The 17,921-nt window shown below is 33.1% G+C and overlaps 1 protein-coding gene and 1 pseudogene across 1 annotated transcript in view; one reads left to right on the top strand and one right to left on the bottom strand.

Moving 5' to 3' along the window:
- The window catches only part of LOC145258225 (uncharacterized), a 371,050-nt gene that overhangs the window by 345,123 nt on the left and 8,006 nt on the right, over nucleotides 1-17,921 (top strand). The gene's annotated exons all lie outside the window — the stretch shown is intronic.
- LOC145258371 (5S ribosomal RNA) lies at nucleotides 3,559-3,676 on the bottom strand (annotated as a pseudogene).

Below are 17,921 nucleotides of genomic sequence, written 5' to 3'. Positions count from 1 at the left end.
TCTGGGAAACTAAACAAAGCTGTTACGTTTTTACATGATGTTTTATTCTGATTCTATCGCGTGTCATCGTTTTCTAAAAACTAATTCTTTTTTTTTTTCAATCAGACCATTGACGTCACAATAAGTTTAGACATTTTCAATTTTAGTGTAATAAAAGGCATTTTCGTTTTTGTCGACTTTTACTTTTTTTTAAACACCAAACAAAGTACATTGCTACTCGGAAAATAAAAAGGCTGCTATTTGTCTAAAAGGGGGGAGTTGGGTAGTGAGACGTATGTTCACATTACATTTCGATCTTTTCAGGTTAATACAGTCAGGGAAGCAGAAAACAGGGAAGGAATGTCAAAGTTTAGCAGTGTGAGGGAAGAAACTATTAGGGTAAGATACTTTCCTGCATCTAGAGACTTCAACAGTCAAGTGGTGGAATTTTGCTTCTTGTCTGGTTAGTCGGAGATATGTACATCGAGAGGGCATAAGTGCTATGATTTCATTAGAGAATATCCGATTAAAATACTTATTACACTAAAGTACAAGGAGGCAACATTATAGCGATGTGACAGAAGTTGGAGATTGTCCTATAGTGCGTGTATATTTTTGAATCATTGCTTATGTTACAACGCTCTATAACATGTACGATGGAAGAACGGATGCATACAAATCTAAAATAATGGCAGAATCGTTAGAAAATGGCTTCCAGACCGTAGTAGAATGGGGCCGTAAATGGATGATAACATTTAATGCTAATAAAACTAAACTGCTCTCATTTAACAATTAAAAGCCACTTCGCCACCTACCGATACCCATGACAAATAACACCCTACATGAGATTTCTTCCTTCAAACTCCTCGACTTCACACTCGCGGGCAATATGAAATACATTGAGGACATTGCGAAGTTTGCTGCAAATAAGGTGGGTTCCCTCTATACTGTTAGAAACTGCTCACGCCTAAGAGTATTCTGTACCTCTACAAAGCTACCATTCGCTCATGCATAATGCATTGTTGCCACATCTTGACTAGTGCATCTACCACTAGTCTCTCCCTCTTGGATATGGTCCAAAAAAGATTTTTCAATCTAATATATCCCACTTTGTCAACTAAGCTCCAACCCCTGTACCATCACCACAATGTTGCATATTTTAATGAAACGTACTCTGATGAACTCGTTGCACTTGTGTCCCCTCGAAACACATATCATAGACAAACCTGCTTAGCAACAAAATTTACACACCTTCGCTGTTGTAATCCCTCTATGCCAGAACGCTTTTTACTCTAATAGTTTTTTTTTCTCGAAAAGCTAGACTTTGGAATTCCCTTCCTGCTACATGCTTCCCTGACTGTACTGATATGCAAGCGTTTAAGTGTTCGCAAACCAACATCTTGTTAATATTTCCTAGGCATGGTCTCAAATAGTAAACCATTTCGTCCAAGTGACGATATTCCTTGTTAGGAGTAAATGTGAGTAAAAAAAAAGACTCGTTGTAGAAGTTCCAGAACAGATATTGCAACAATAGTTCATGCATAAGGCATTCTAAAGTAAAATATACAATCTCTGTTAATAGCTTCTCATTAAAATCTTTCAATCTGTATATAAGGTGGAACAATAAAAGTATTGCCCTAAAGAAAACAACACTACAACTTTATTTTAAAACTTTTATTGAAAAAATCAATTCAGATAACTTGATAATGTAGTAGAGCTGACATCTATTCAATGTAGCCATCTTCAGCCTCAATCACCGCCTCGATACAGTTCCGAAACTGGGTGTATGCCTTTTCCACATGCACCGGTGGGGAGCTCTGCGAATACTAGGCGGATAGCGGCGATCAAGCTGGCATTGATGTTGTGGGAGATTATGTTAGTGATCTTATCGACGTATGACTAAACAAAGTAGTCCAGCGGGTTCAGGTCGGGGTCGGAGAGGAGCCAGTGATAGAAGGGTACAAAGTCGTAGCACTCCTTCTGAAGCCAATCCTGGGCCTCTTTGGACGCGAACCGGCGTCGAGTCCTGTTGCCACACCCAGCGTCTGCCAGCGGCCATCTGATTGCACCAAAAATTCACCACACACTTCAGCACATCCAGATACGCTTTTGTGTTAACTTTCAAGCCGACTTCAAAGCTGTGAGGTGACATCATGTGGCCCCCACTTGAAACCAGACCAAAGACCAAACCGTGTCCGGAAACTTTGTTTTTGTTACTCTCGACACGTCCCTGTTATTCGTAGCAATCTAGCGATGCATTTTCAGAGCGCTGGCAGTGGTGCTGTTATCATAACTTGGATCGGTAGACAGCATGAGTTGTACAGCGGCACATCTCCGATCTTCCTTGTTGAACATTTTGTCACTTTTAGACATGATAGAAGGCGCCTGTCGCTCTTGAGATTTGTACACAATTGGCTAACTAGTAGATGGTCTGCAACAAAAAGAACGTTTTTATCAAACGGAAATAGAATCATGCCGTCTTTTTGGGGCGACAACATTATCGTTCCACTCTGTATGTTTATATATTTGTAAATACAGATCCAATTCGAAATTAATTAACCGATCATTGCAAAATAGAATGTAGACGTAAGCTTGAGGATTGTGGTTTAATTTAACTTTATGCGAAGAACAAGTCGGGGTCATTTTTGAAAGTTGTGTTTGTGAAACTTTAACAACAAATATTAAAGATCATTGAATATTCTTTGAAATTCAATGTCTTTGGATTATTCAAATTGGTTTTCATTATCTTGCAAAATTTCCCATCTGTGAATGCAAATGTTTGAGGTTTATTTATAATCATTGAACATCAAGAAAAATGCCATGAATTTCAAGTTCTTTTAAAAGCTTAAGCCTCAAATTATGAATATTGTCTCAAATTAAAATAAATTAAAAAAAAAAATAGGAATAAGGAACCCAGACATAAGGTTTTATATCATTTAATCTTAGTAAAGAAATGAAACATCGTAAAACTGCTTTTGTTCGACACCAATTTTCTAGTAATATATATATATATATATATATATATATATATATATATATATATATATATTTATATATATATTTAAAACCTCGCGACCACGCGTTCCTATCCGACTTCATAAAAACATCGTAGTCAACAACATCACGAGAAATTTTCATAGAACTTTCTTCCATTCAACATCATGGCGAAGAAAGAAAGAGAGAGAGAGAGAGAGAGAAAGAGAGAGAGAGAGAGAGAGAGAGAGAGAGAGAGAGAGAGAGAGAGAGAGAGAGAGAGAGAGAGAGAAAAGATTGACAAAGGAGTCTTACTCCGAAATATATTTCTTAAAAAATAAACACTCGTTTATTTTATAAAAAAATTCGCGTTGCAGTTTTGCCTTCAAACATATTCAATACGTATTTTATTATATATATATATATATTTGATGCCTCCGTTCATTCTCGAAACACAAAGAATACCCCTGTAGGAGCAGCTGCGCGTGTAATTATGTGGCAAGAGTTACGCAATCTCCAACCACATCTCTCCTGAATCGGAACTGCTTGAGTCCAGTGGCAAGGAAAAGTCCAGGACGACTAGAAACAATGCCCAGATAAGCAGAGCACATACAGCACCAGGAAATCCCAAACGATCACCCATCTGGTACTGGCCAGGCTCATCGTTGCTTAACTTCAGTGATCTGACGGGAACCGGTGTGTCAAACGTGATTATGTCGTATCTATCTATCTATCTATCTATCTATCTATCTATCTATCCACGAATTAAATACTATATATATGTATATATTACACACATTACACACATATGCATATATATATATATATATATATATATATATATATATATACAGAGAGAGACAGACAGACAGACAGAGATAGATAGATAGATAGAGAGAGAGAGAGAGAGAGAGAGAGAGAGAGAGAGAGAGAGATGCAACAAGTCACGTAAAGATCTTAACATATTTTTACGTGCGGGATTCTTTTATATAAATTCTGGATACACACGCACACATATATATTATTTACACAAACACATAACATCTACACATCCATGCATAACAAAGAAAGAACTAATGCCGAATTAGTATAAACTTTCTTCATTTTCTACACGCCACAAAATACGCACATGACATTTTTTCTTCTCTCTGCATTCCTCATATAATCAGCATTTGCCTTTTTCTATCGGATTACTCCACGATTTTTTAATGTGCTTCTTAGATTTGTGCATTCATTCTTTTTGCGGACTGTTATCCTCATCTTCATAGTTGCCGCTGTTTCAGCAACCCTTGGCCAATTTATCCTCTGACGGCGTGGGAATGCTGAGTCTTGTAACTTATCCCCAGTAATTACTGCTTTCCACAGTTGTTGTTTCACTGTGTTTCACCATGTTTTAACTAACTGATCATCTGCCCTGCTTGAGTAGGATTGAAACCGCTATCTTCAGACAATGCTCACCTAGATCCGTAGAGACGCAACGCCCTTGTCTACTAAGCCACAGACTCCTGTTAGAGAATGGATAGAGAGAGAGAGAGAGAGAGAGAGAGAGAAAGAGAGAGAGAGAGAGAGAGAGAGAGAGAGGGAGATGGTGAGTTATAGTGTAGACACGTTGACAGGAAGTTAAGATCAGCTGATTGGATTGCGTGTGAGCCATGTGATCAGGTTAGCTGAATCGAGAAGATTTGGTTGCGACTTGGACGACAGCAGACGGCTTTGCCGTTGTCTCCTCCCCTTCGCTGGGGGTGGGGAACGAACGCTGACGTGGTAGAGATAAGACCTAGAAGAAGAAACCACAGGCCAAATTCACTTTCCACCTTCTGCAAGACATCTGGGAAAGTGAAATAAATTATAGAACCAATTTATTGTCATGGTGTGAAAAAAATCTTCGTCTCCAAAAACAGGTATCGTCTCCCTCCCAGGCGAGAATTTCCAGATGGACCAACGAAACGGCAGAATGTATGTTGAAAATATATGACATGTCACACACATATTAACACTTAACAGCATATGAACATATGTAATAGAAAGACCACTAGAGATCACGCACACAACGACATTGACTCTGGTAAGATAATTAAACACCCAATCCTTTATAAATAGACACGTTTTAATATATCATCTCCATTCCAGTTTCAACCAATATACAACAAACGCTCAGTTTATGACACGACAACGTAACACTCCGAAGGACAACTATGAAGATGAGGATGACAGACTGCGAAAAGAATGAAGGCACAAATTAGGAAACCGCATCTCAAAGGATTAAAGAAATAATAAAATAATACTTCTTAAATGTTCATTATTAATAACTTTAAAAGTTAAAGCGTTAAAAAAGCCCTCGAAAGTATGTTGACGATTTAAATACAGTAAAATCCCAGGATACGGAATTAAAAATTAGGGGCCAAGTAAAGAATAGAGATCCTGTGGCAGAAAACGACGACCGGCGCACATTTCAAGTGACACCGGTGGTTCAACCGTGACATTGGCGTTGGTTGTTTGAAAACACGTCAAATAGCAAACATGGTCGAATGTTCAGGATAAAGATTTTTGAAAAATATATTTACAAATCTTTTTAAGGTTTAAAAGAAAAATATATATTTACAAAACATTTTGTTTAATATTAAATATTTACAAAACTTTTTAGGATTACCCCCCCCGACTTTTTCAATTCTTTACTTGGTCCAAAATTAATAACAAAATACAGTACAGTATATAATACACATGTATATAATCAAATAACATTATAAATAACACCGTAAGGCGGGGCAAGTACCGTAACCAGGGCCCAGAAAAAACATCGTATTCCATATTGTAACCTGAAAAAACGTATCCCCAGGGCCACCGTATCCCAGGGTTCTACTGTAAAAAGAAAATGAAAACCTAAATGTGATTAGTAGGGCTATGACAACAGCATATTCTTTTCATTGTTTTGACTCTCAAGTGTGTATCCGTTGATATCTTATATACTTTTATATAGAGTGATGTGATTCTCAGTTGTCTAACTGTGTCGGATACATACTCGAGAGTCAAAACATTTATTCAATTCAAGCTAATGTACCTAAGTCATATGGATATTTTTTATTTTTGACATTGCAACTTTATGATATATAAAAATTGATAGATCATTAACTCTATAATAATATATACGAAATCTGCAAGAATTAAAATATCATATTTAAGTGTACTTTGCGATCAGGCCTTGCCAGGCGTTCGTGCTAGCTTAGATAAATACTTTTGCAGTTTAAAAAAAAGCTGCAATAATATCAGAGCGTCTTCATTTACGCTGAACATCTACAGAATGCCAACATCAATATATTACATATGAATGAGTCCCCTGTGGAATTTCCACAAGTCTCGCTAATTATTATTATTCACTTTATATAAACTACAAAATATATGTTATAATCACGTTAAAATGTATTATTCGGATAAACTTTAAATGTGATAATAACAATGTTTAGAGCGATGTAACCTTCGACATTTTTAAGGTGCGCTTGTCGAACTCAGGAATCTTTTTGTCGACCTTAGAAATTTGTACGAAATTTCGAACCGCACCAATTATTTGATTCACGGGATTTCGCAGAAGCTAAACGCAACAGATAAAAGTTCTGAATAATAGTCAGATCTAAGTGACACTTCTGGAGGTTGGAGGTACAATCATTAATAGACACGGTATGAAGAATGCAATTATGAATAGCTTAAGACTTCTACACGAGCATGGCTGACGGTATGAGAGCAAACTAACATCACCCCCATCGATTAAATAAAGGGTTCTTTTTGGAATTCCTTACATTTTTCCGGATTCAATAAGACGCATCCGAAGAACGCGAGGCGTAATATCGACCGAAACCTAGTGAAAATCAAATCCAAGATGAAGACAATAGTGCGAATAGTACCCCCCCCCCCCGCTAGTCTGAAATGTTTAAATTTTTAAATGGTAAATTGTGACTATATGATGACCTCCAAAATTACTTTAGAATAATAATTGAAAGAAATTGAGATTAAAAATATTTGAGATTCAAAGAAATTGAAAACAAAAAATAGTCAATAATGTCTGATATTTATTGTTAAAGTTTCAAAAACATTAGAATGTTCAAAAATGATTCTGACTTGTCTTTTGTTTTTTGCTTTTTGCATAAAACTAAATTAAACTAAATATCACCAAAACTTACGCCTACGTGCTGCGTTCCAATGATTGGTTAATTAGTTTAGGTGTGAATCCTGTACGTTCAGATTTTTACGTGACTTGTTGCACTTTATAATTTGTTGCCAAATAAATTTAATTAGATTTCATTTGATTTCTTCAATTACGCCTTCGTTTTTTTTCCTGTGATTTTATCTGTGAAAGTATTTTCAATTGTAGAAGTAGGCGTCACATTCTGACAGCAAACAAAGCTCCTGGGGGTACCTAAGTTTAACACCAATCAAATTTTGTAACCTTCGAATCTGACTGACATTTCATATGTCCCCCGAGTATAGACACTTGTCATTATCTTTTTTCGACCAACATCAATTTCATTTGTTGTTATAAAAATAAAATCCAACCAGAATTTTGCGATCACGCTTCAGACCCTATATAATAGTATCGTTTAGTTTGGTTTAGTTGTTTTTGTTTTACGGCATATCAACCCTTTTCGAGTTATTTAATGTCTAATTGAGTAATTTGTGAAAAGTTTTATATATTGCAAGTGTAACGATACACAATTTTGCAACATGTAAACATGCAGACACTCGGAACTAAACATGTTGTAGACAACTACTATGGATGCCAGTAATTACTGAGAATGCAGTTAGGAGTTCCTATCCCGTCGCGGTTACCACCTGATGAAAGCCAGAGGAATAGTTGGCCGAAACGTCGTGAAACAACAACTAAGAAAGATGAGGATAATAGTCCACAATAAATAAATTAATAAGAATCGAAATTAAAACGTTTAGCGCGCCAGCTCTGGTCATTATTTATCTCTCCAACCTCATTACCGTCTGAGCTGACGACGGATGGCTAAGAAAAGATTTTTAAAAATTAAGCTAATTTAAGACAAGATTTAATTTTGTGCATGCGTAAAAGTAACGGCAGAATAATGATTTATTCAGCCTACCTTGACCAAAAACGTGGTGAGACGACAAAAACTACAAATGGCAGTGATTGCTGTGGATGCAGTTAGGAGATTCTCAGTTCCTATCCAGTCGCGGTTACCACCTGCCACAGGCCAGAGGAATAGTTGGCCGCAACGTTCCGAAACAAAAACTAAGAAAGATGAGGATAATAGTCCGCATATAAAGAGTCAAAACGATGAAAAGAATATGCTGTTGTCATAGCCCTAGTTATGACTGTGCAGAAGTCCTAATACTTCTTAATAATATTCCCAGTGCCGAGTAGCGCAACGGATAAAGTGATGAGTGATAATGAGTTCCAAGTAAAAGTCTTCTGCGTGTTTATTATTCAATGCTCACTAAATCGATACTATGATATAAATGTGATTAAGACTTTAGACAGAGATAGAGCGAGAAATGATCAGTGCTATCTTAAATGTTATATACCAATACATGTATTCGACTCGCCTCAAAACAAATACTATTTCTGCTTGGTAATTATGTGAGTCTGTGCTTCCGCTTTATTTCTTCCGCCCATATTTTCAAGCCAGATTTCAAATTCTGTCTCCCTGAACTGCTTACTCTCAATCTCGGTTCCTCAAAGCCACCTTAATATATCGCCCATTTACAACTTCATTTTAACACACCCACAAAACAATAGAGACAGAGCCACTTCTCGTATTATTAACGCTGACGTCCCTCAAGGTTCCATCTAGGGCCCAATTCTATTCCTGATCTTCATCAATGGTCTCCTAAATCTCATTCTTAGATTATTCGTAGACATTTATGCAGACGATACCACAATACATGGCAACACTTCAAAGGCCAGTAATGACTAAGATCTTTCTGATTCTCTTTTTTCTCAGCTTCAGAACGTGGCGCAATGCCGTGCGTGGTGTAGTAGCCGGTTAATTTTAATGCATCGAAAACCAAGCGTCTCCGCTTTCATCACTATCGCTCCAACACCCATCACGCAACATTTGAAATATTCAATATATATATATATATATATATATATATATATATATATATATATATATATATATATGTATGTATATATATATATATATATATATATATATATATATATATATATATACATACACTTCTTGGGAAACCTTAATGGTTTGACAAGCTTCTGGACTGACCTTTACTCCTGATCTTAAATGGAATGCATACATCAAATCTGTTGCCAAGATCGCTGGAAATTGATTAGGTCACTTTACCGATACAGGAGGTATCTTTCTGCTGATGCAATCCTCTATCTGTATAAGAGCCAGGTGCAGCCTTAAATAGAGTACTGCTTCCATATCTGAGCAAGAGCTACTCGGCGCGCCCTACCCAGCCTTGATAGAGTTCAAAATCGGCTTCGAAACCTAGTAGGTGATGCCCTTTCTTCTCCCCTTTAATCATTTTCCACAGAAAAGACGTTGCAAGGCTGTCTCTCCTCTATCCCTATTTTCATGGCAAGTGCTCGACTGAACTCCAAATTATTGTTCCTCCTTGCCAAACTTTCACAAAAAACAATCGACTAATTACAATCTCTATATGCGATTTTCCACACTCTCTAACTGTACCTGAATCTAGATGCAGATTACATGGACACAGCTTCTTTGCCAGAACTGCCCGCCCGTGGAACACGGTTTCGTTGGTCCGCTCCCCGATTAAATACAACATGAAAGCCTATAAATCCAACGTAAGCAAGTTCTTTATGAACCGTCCCCATAAATAATCAAATTTTATTCAATTTAAACCATTAACAATTATTACACTACCATGTTACATTCATTTACCCTTATCCTCAATTAGCATTCGGGCCTTTAAGTGGTTACTCCCAAGTAAAAAAAAAAATGGCTTTATAAAGATATAGGACATCTTCTAGGAGTTAGTAAATGTATATAAAATGTTTGTTGCAATCATAAGCATGACAGACCGACCAGAATCTTATCCTGATAAAATAATACAAATACATTTTATAAGTTAAATATGACAGATTGAGACAACAAAGCCTCTTATGTCGATGTAAGAGCGTATCAAAGTTTTGAATTGAAAAACAAAAAATAAAAACAACAACAAAAAGCATTCAATCATTACAGTCTTAAAAATTAGTTTGAATTTGAAAAAAAAAAGATAAAATATCTACCGTTATATTTTTTGTTAGTTTGTAAAATGTTGACGTCGATTTTCGTTTAAAGTTCACCAAACAATTTTTTTATCGAATGTGAAAGTCATCGAATGAATTCAACTAACGGCAATGTAAAGAAGCTTATATTTATTCCTTTTGTGCGGAAAGTTAAATTCAAAACGTATATTTTGTTAAATTATAGACTTGCTTTATGTTTCGCACGCAAAATAATTTATATCTATATCTATATGCATTTATATGCATAACGTAGATATATAACGTATATACACAATATACATATATATTTAATGCATATATATAACGTATATAAATAATGTACATATATATTTAATGCATATATATAACGTATATATTTAATGTACATATATATTTAATACATATATATAACGTATATATATATAATGTACATATATATTTAATGCATATATATAACGTATATACGTAATTTACATATATATTTAATGCATATATATAACGTATATACATAATGTACATATATATTTAATGCATATATATAACGTATATACACAATATACATATATATTTAATGCATATATATAACGTTTATACATAATGTACATATATTTTTAATGCATATATATATAACGTACATACATAATGTACATATATATTAATGCAGATATATAAAGTATATACATCATGTACATACATATTTAATGCAGATATATAACGTATATACGTAATCTACATATATATTTAATGCATATATATAACGTATATACGTAATGTACATATATATTTAATGCACATATATAACGTATATACATAATGTACATATATATTTAATGCATATATATATATATAACGTATATACGTAATGTACATATATATTTAATGCATATATATAACGTATATACACAATATACATATATATTTAATGCATATATATAACGTATATACATAATGTACATATATATTTAATGCATATATATATAATGAAAATACATAATATACATATATATTTAATGCATATATATAACGTATATACGTTATGTACATATATATTTAATGCATATATATATATATAATGTATATACATAATATACATATATATTTAATGCATATATATAACGTATATACATAATGTACATATATATTTAATGCATATATATATAATGTATATACATAATGTACATATGCATTTAATGTATATATATGATGTATATAAACTAGTAGATGTACTCGGCGTTGCCCGGTATTAAACGTCACGTTAAATTTCTTTCAAGAATGAAAACAAAAGAAATTGCACCATGGTCATGTGAGTGTGATATATTTTTTTTCTAAACAGTTCACTTCTTGTTAGTAAAAAAAAATTACTCGAGCTGAGATCGAAACCGAAACCTTAAGACAGTGAATCAAGTACGATGACAATCAAGCCTGCTTGAGACGTGTTTAAAAAGTATTTTCAAACCTACTTATTCTTAACATAATGTAAACGATTCGCGCATACACAGTCGTGAAACAGCATACAGATAAGAATCAGATGACTCTCACGTAACAATTTTTAAATTTTAGCCTCTATAGCAGCCCTTTTGTTCGGGATGAAAACGATTAAAAAGTTTTCCACACATCTGATTGCACTGTTTACAAAATTTCAAGTTCGTAGATCAAAGATTCGTTGAGTATACCGGTTGAGAATTGTCATCACGCACACATTCTCACATTTATAGATATATAGATAATTTATGTACATAATGTATATCTATATAATTATAAAATTTAAATGACCTTGTAACGCGTGATGTAACCCACTTTCCGGTTTACGACATCCGGTTGCGCATGCGCGCATAAACATTAACCCATAACAACGTAAACAAATAAACACAAATCGCTTCTTTTACATATTTTGACCTGCGCATTGATATATTAACGTTATTATTTCGAAATTATTATTTAACATGGGAACAATGGGGGTCTTTTGCAATGATTCTTTATTACAACTATATTTCTTACAACTAAACTATTTTCTTACAACTAAACAAATATTACCCGTTGACAACCATGAGAACAATTGTATTAAATCCAAGACTACTACTACTACTACTACTACTACTACTACTACTACTACTACTACTACTACTACTACTACTACTCTCTATCCGTCATTTTTCCTTCCTTCCTTCCTTCTTTTTTCATTTTTCGTTTACATTTCTAGATACATAATCGTTGTGTTAGAACGGCAAATTTTTTTGACACATTTACTAATCTGTTTTAATATTAGTTTTATTTTATTTTATTTATTTAAGTTTTATTTTTTTTGCTTCAGGTTTTATTAATTATTATGTTTTGTTTTTAGATTTTAAGTTTCTATAACTTGGTTGAAGGATTCCAATATGGGTTTTCCGTTCTTATATTTCTCATCGGTAAGTTCATGTGCGTTTTTGCTGCTAAATGACATTCGTCGGCGTTCGATTCGTAGGAAAATCATGTTTAATTTTCGATTTTTGAGCTATTATTCGGAAAAATAGGTAACTTTACACGAATAGGGAGGATTTTTTTCGTGTTTGAGTGATCCGTTCGAATGATATTAACCCGGAATAATCAACGCAACCATAAAACGTATTGTTTTACTGTGTACGTTTTCATAGTCCCAATGGTTCATTTTTTTCGCGTTTAAATTATTCAAATAAACAATTGTCAACACTGTCTGCTTTTTTTTTTTTACATCGTTCATTTCTTATTTAACGCAATTTTTTTTTTACAAATAATCTACTTTAACCCGTTGACAGACATAAAATAAGTTATGTTCTCATTGTAAAAAAAGATATATCAAAATTTGAATTTAACTATAATAAGTATTACTGAATCTGTTCGGTCAAATTTACCTATAAGTATGGCCAACCACTTATAATTCAGTAACTGTAATTTTTTTCAAAAATAATCAATTATAATAAACAGAACAATTCATAGAAATCTATTTATATTCTTTTTTCATTTTAATATACTTTCAGAAATGTTTCTGTTATGTCAAAAAAATATTTTCTTTACGTCACGAGTGTCACGCTCATACATGAATTCTATAGCTAATATAACATACTGATCCAACGGGTCACTGGTAGTCTATTATATATATATATATATATATATAATCAATAATTATACATATATATATATATATATATATATATATATAATGTATATATATATAATGTATATGTAAAATGTATATGTATATAATGTATATTTATAATGTTGGTGCAAAAATAATATCGTTTCTTGACGTTCAACTTCACGCCAAAACGACATTATTTTTGCACCAACCTTATATATATAATGTATATAAATATAATGTATATGTAAAATGCATTTGTATATATGTATATTTATAATGTATATATATATATATATATGTATATATATGTATATATATAATGCATATGAATAATGCACACACACATATATATCTTATTTTATTATTTATTCAATTTTAGATTAGCAAAGTTACATTGGTTACAGCAATAGAACTACTGTTTCAATCAAAGTACAGATCTCTCCAGGAAGCCCATACTTCCGGGTGGTTTCTAGGCAAGTCCCTAAATGAATACAAACTGAAAAAAAAACTTTTAGTTTTTATTTAAAATTTTAAGTTTCAATTTAGGTCAACAAAACACGTATCAAAGTCACTAGAACATTAATGGGGTATTTAGTAATAACATTATGTTATAAGTGGTGGTGGTGGGAGTGAGGATAAGTATGTCAGAGGTCTTCATGAGATGGATAGGAATTTAAAAGGGTGAGAAAAGAAAAAAGAATATAGTTATTTTCACGTCAGACGTCTGATGCTGTGGTAACAAGTTCTTAGTTCATAGAACAGCGCATATTCCTAATTAAAAAATTTCAGTCTATAATAATAGTACGTATTGCAAGCAGAGTCTGAATCACAATTAAATAAAATATAAAAAACCTAATTTTAATGTTAAATCAATTCTAATATTAAATTTATTATTAGAAGTCGCAGATCGAAGATTAAACATTTAATATCAAATAAAATAAGGTTAATCTACCCTGAAACGATTTAATAAAAGTCCTCTGTGATTAAATAATAGTCGAGATACTACAATAATATTTTTTAATTTATTTACCTGATTATATATAGTGTTTATTTCCAAAAAAATTCGAGAGCATCTTTCATTTTCAAGTGTAGTAATTTACATCCACTCTTTATGCTGTCGACTTTAGTTTAACTCTAGCAGCCGTTACGTGTAAACATTTGTTCCGAACTCTGTTTTATTTTTAAGTTTAAAAATGGTGCTGATTGTTAAGAAGAGGTAATTCCATTTTTTGCTTTTCAATATCTTCTCTGATCTAAGGGAAGTAATTATGTATTTCTGTTTAAGTTATTTAAGGAAAAAAGAATTATATCTTAGTATAGAATTCAATATTGTTTTAACTGTGGGAATAAGCAACGTGACCGTCTAAGGAAAATGAAAAAAAAAAAAAACAGCGTTCAGAACAAAAGTTTAAACATAACGGTCGTTTGAGTTAAACCAAAGTCGACAGCATTAAGAGTGGATGTACATTTGCACCCTTGAAGATGAGAGATGCTCTCGAAATATATTGGGAACAAATACCATCTACAGTTTAAAAACACTATATATAATAAGGTAAATGAGTAAGAAAATATTATTGAATTATTATTATTAATAATTTATCTGCTTACAACGATTGGATAATTCCTGCATTGACAAGCCTTCAAACACATCTTAAGTATCATAGTAGTAAGATGACTTAGCTCTGGGTTAAATCGGGTTCGATTCACGCATCCGCCATGAAAGACAATTATCTGATTAAAAGGGTCATCTGTGAATAATACAAATAAAATAACAAGAAGCATATACGAAGTTCCTTCAATAAGTTTCCATATATTTTGTACAAGCATTGAAAATTGTCTTCAAAATTCAGTATTTTATTGCTATACATCTTATGAGATGACTGACCAATTTTTATTATTTCAGGTTCAAATGAACAGCTATAGCTTAATAGGAATACACCCTACTAAAAGTTGATTGTCAACACTGGTGAATTTCCAAAAATGCAATCTGGACGTGATGACACTTTAGAAGAACAATATGCAATAAAATTCTGTTTTAAACTTGAAAAACATGTCGCAGAAACGTATGGAATTCCTCAGACTGCTTTTGGACCACCTTGCACGAATCGAACATCACTTTTTGAATGGCATCATGCCATTCACAAAGTGATGTTCGATTCGTTTCAAGGAAAGCAGAGAGTCAGTGAGGGCTGATGAGAGGTGTGAGAGGAGTAAAGAAGTCAGAACATCAGAGTTGATTGGCCAAATAAAGAATTTCACTTATAAGAACCGTTGTCTGTTTATAGTTTGATGTCAGTGTGGGAACTGTTCACACGATTATTCGCGAGGAACTTAAGATTCGGAAGATTTGCGCGAATGATCCAGTCTACAATTATATCATTGTCACAGACTATTTAACGAAGATGAACACTACGCTTTCTATAGTCCAGACCTCGCCCCCCCCTGTGACTTTTAGTTATTCCCTAAGCTCAAGGAAACCTTAGGAGCTTTCGTTATGAGACAGTTGTGAAGATGAAAGAGACTGTGATGAGGGTCATTGACATGCTCTTTCGTGGGGTTTTCCAGAATTTGTTGGAACGGTACAAGTACATTGCAACTGGAGGTAATTACCTCGGAGGGGACTTGAGTTTTATGTGTGTACTACTAATAAATGTCCCGATATAAAAAAAAGTCCGGAAACTTATTGCAGGAATCCTGGCTGAATCAAAACAAAGGAAAATGTTTTCTGGCTTTAACGGTATCTCATATCTCTTGCTTTGTCTTTACTCTGTCAGGTTATTTTTTCTATAATTTTTTCTTCTTTGTTCTATCTTTTTATAATTTCATTTTTTATTTCTATTTTTAATTTTAATTAATTTTAATAAATAAATGTATTTATTAAAATAAATTCACCATTTGTTTGGCTTTTAAACCGTAAAATTTCGAATTTTGTATCCCAATATCAACAGTGTTTAAAATACACAGTGGATTTTACTTAACACTAACACGCCCGAACAGACCTTCACATTGTTTCGGATTTTTAAACCTTGTGCTTCACCAATATCTGAAGATGTGCCATGCATTACCATCACCATGACACGTAAAAGAAAGAAAAAATGTATTTTCCTGGTGAAGATTTTGTTATGGATCGAAATATCAAATTAATTTTAATAAAACATATTTATTCATTAAAAAGAATTCTGAACTTCTTTAGCTTTTAAACCGTTAACGTTTGAATTGTATGCCCCAGTATCAACAGTGCTTACTATAAACAGCGGATTTGATATTACTTTTATTTATATAATATTCTATTAACTACTTTTTCTTCTCCCTTGGCCTGAATATGTTGCACTTCCAAAGAATTCGCAACTGAAACATGTATGCATATATGTAGCTAATGATGTTTGTATTAATAATGAATTTATCTTATACACACAAAAACCGCACACACACGCACACACATATATATGTGTGATTACTTTATTTAATCACATAAATTAATATACAAAGATATATTTTTATGCGTGAATTTTCAGTATTTACTTCAACAGTACTCAATACATAGGTAGCGCTAGGTATTAAGTTATAAAAATATATATGGCAATTAAGCTACACAGAATATTCCAAATGAAACGCAAAATATTCTGTGTAGCTTAATTGCCATATATATTTTCATAACTTACTATATATATATATATATATACAAATATATATATATATATACAAATATATATATATATATATATATATATATATATATATATATATATATATATATATATATATATACACACACACACAATTATTTCCAAAGACAAACAACGTCTTGGGTTTCGAATCCCGAGTTCAGATATGTCTAACTGATGAGCTAAAATAAGGGCGAAACTCTAGTCTTAGACTTACGGTTTGTTGGCTATCATGGCTCTTGCGAGCTGCGACGTTGTTTGGCTGTGAAAATAATTATACAATCTCTCACATTCCGAAAATTACGTATATCTATTCGGACACATCTTCCTAAACTTACGAGATAAAAGTTTCCCTTACAGCGTAAATTACATACACTTTTTAAATCAAGATAAGTTATTCCATCATCCCATCAGGGAAAGATATTATCTCCTCTAAACGAAAAACAATTGAAAGCACTGGCTGCTCTTGTATAAGATCAATAAAAAGTGTCCACTAACGATTGTTGTTTTATATTAATTTTTTTCTTTTTCTTTATTCATGTCTTTTATTTAGCGTAGTTCGCATCAAAGAAGCGCAAGAATTTTCTGCCGCCAATTTTACAAGCGATTTCTCCAAAACTATTAATACTACGTCACCACAAATCGCATTAAACAACGACGACAACGACAGCGGCAAAAGAGATGTTTTCTGTTCTTAGTGCCGATTTGCTATTATTGTATCCGTCCGCTGTCACGCACCTTCGATTGCTATATCCGCAACACAATCCGCGCGGAAAATTAGGACACTTTTTCCCATGGAAGAAAAAAGAAAAATAAAATAATAAAAAAAGAAATATCTAATCTATATATCTATAAAAGTGAAATTGTCTGTGTGTCTGTCTGTGTACATTTCCCTACCAAATTATTCTGTCAATTTTCAGTCTACAGACTCGAGATTTGACATAAGGGGTATTGAGATTTGGGAAAATCTTTTTAATCAGTTTTCGGACAAAAC

Source organism: Euprymna scolopes, chromosome 33 (assembly GCF_053919585.1).
Source record: "Euprymna scolopes isolate OS-2025 chromosome 33, ASM5391958v1, whole genome shotgun sequence".
In the NCBI taxonomy this organism is placed as follows: Eukaryota; Metazoa; Mollusca; class Cephalopoda; order Sepiida; family Sepiolidae; genus Euprymna; species Euprymna scolopes.
The sequence above is the reverse complement of the archived record's forward strand: the minus strand, read 5'-3'. Positions and strand labels throughout refer to the sequence as shown.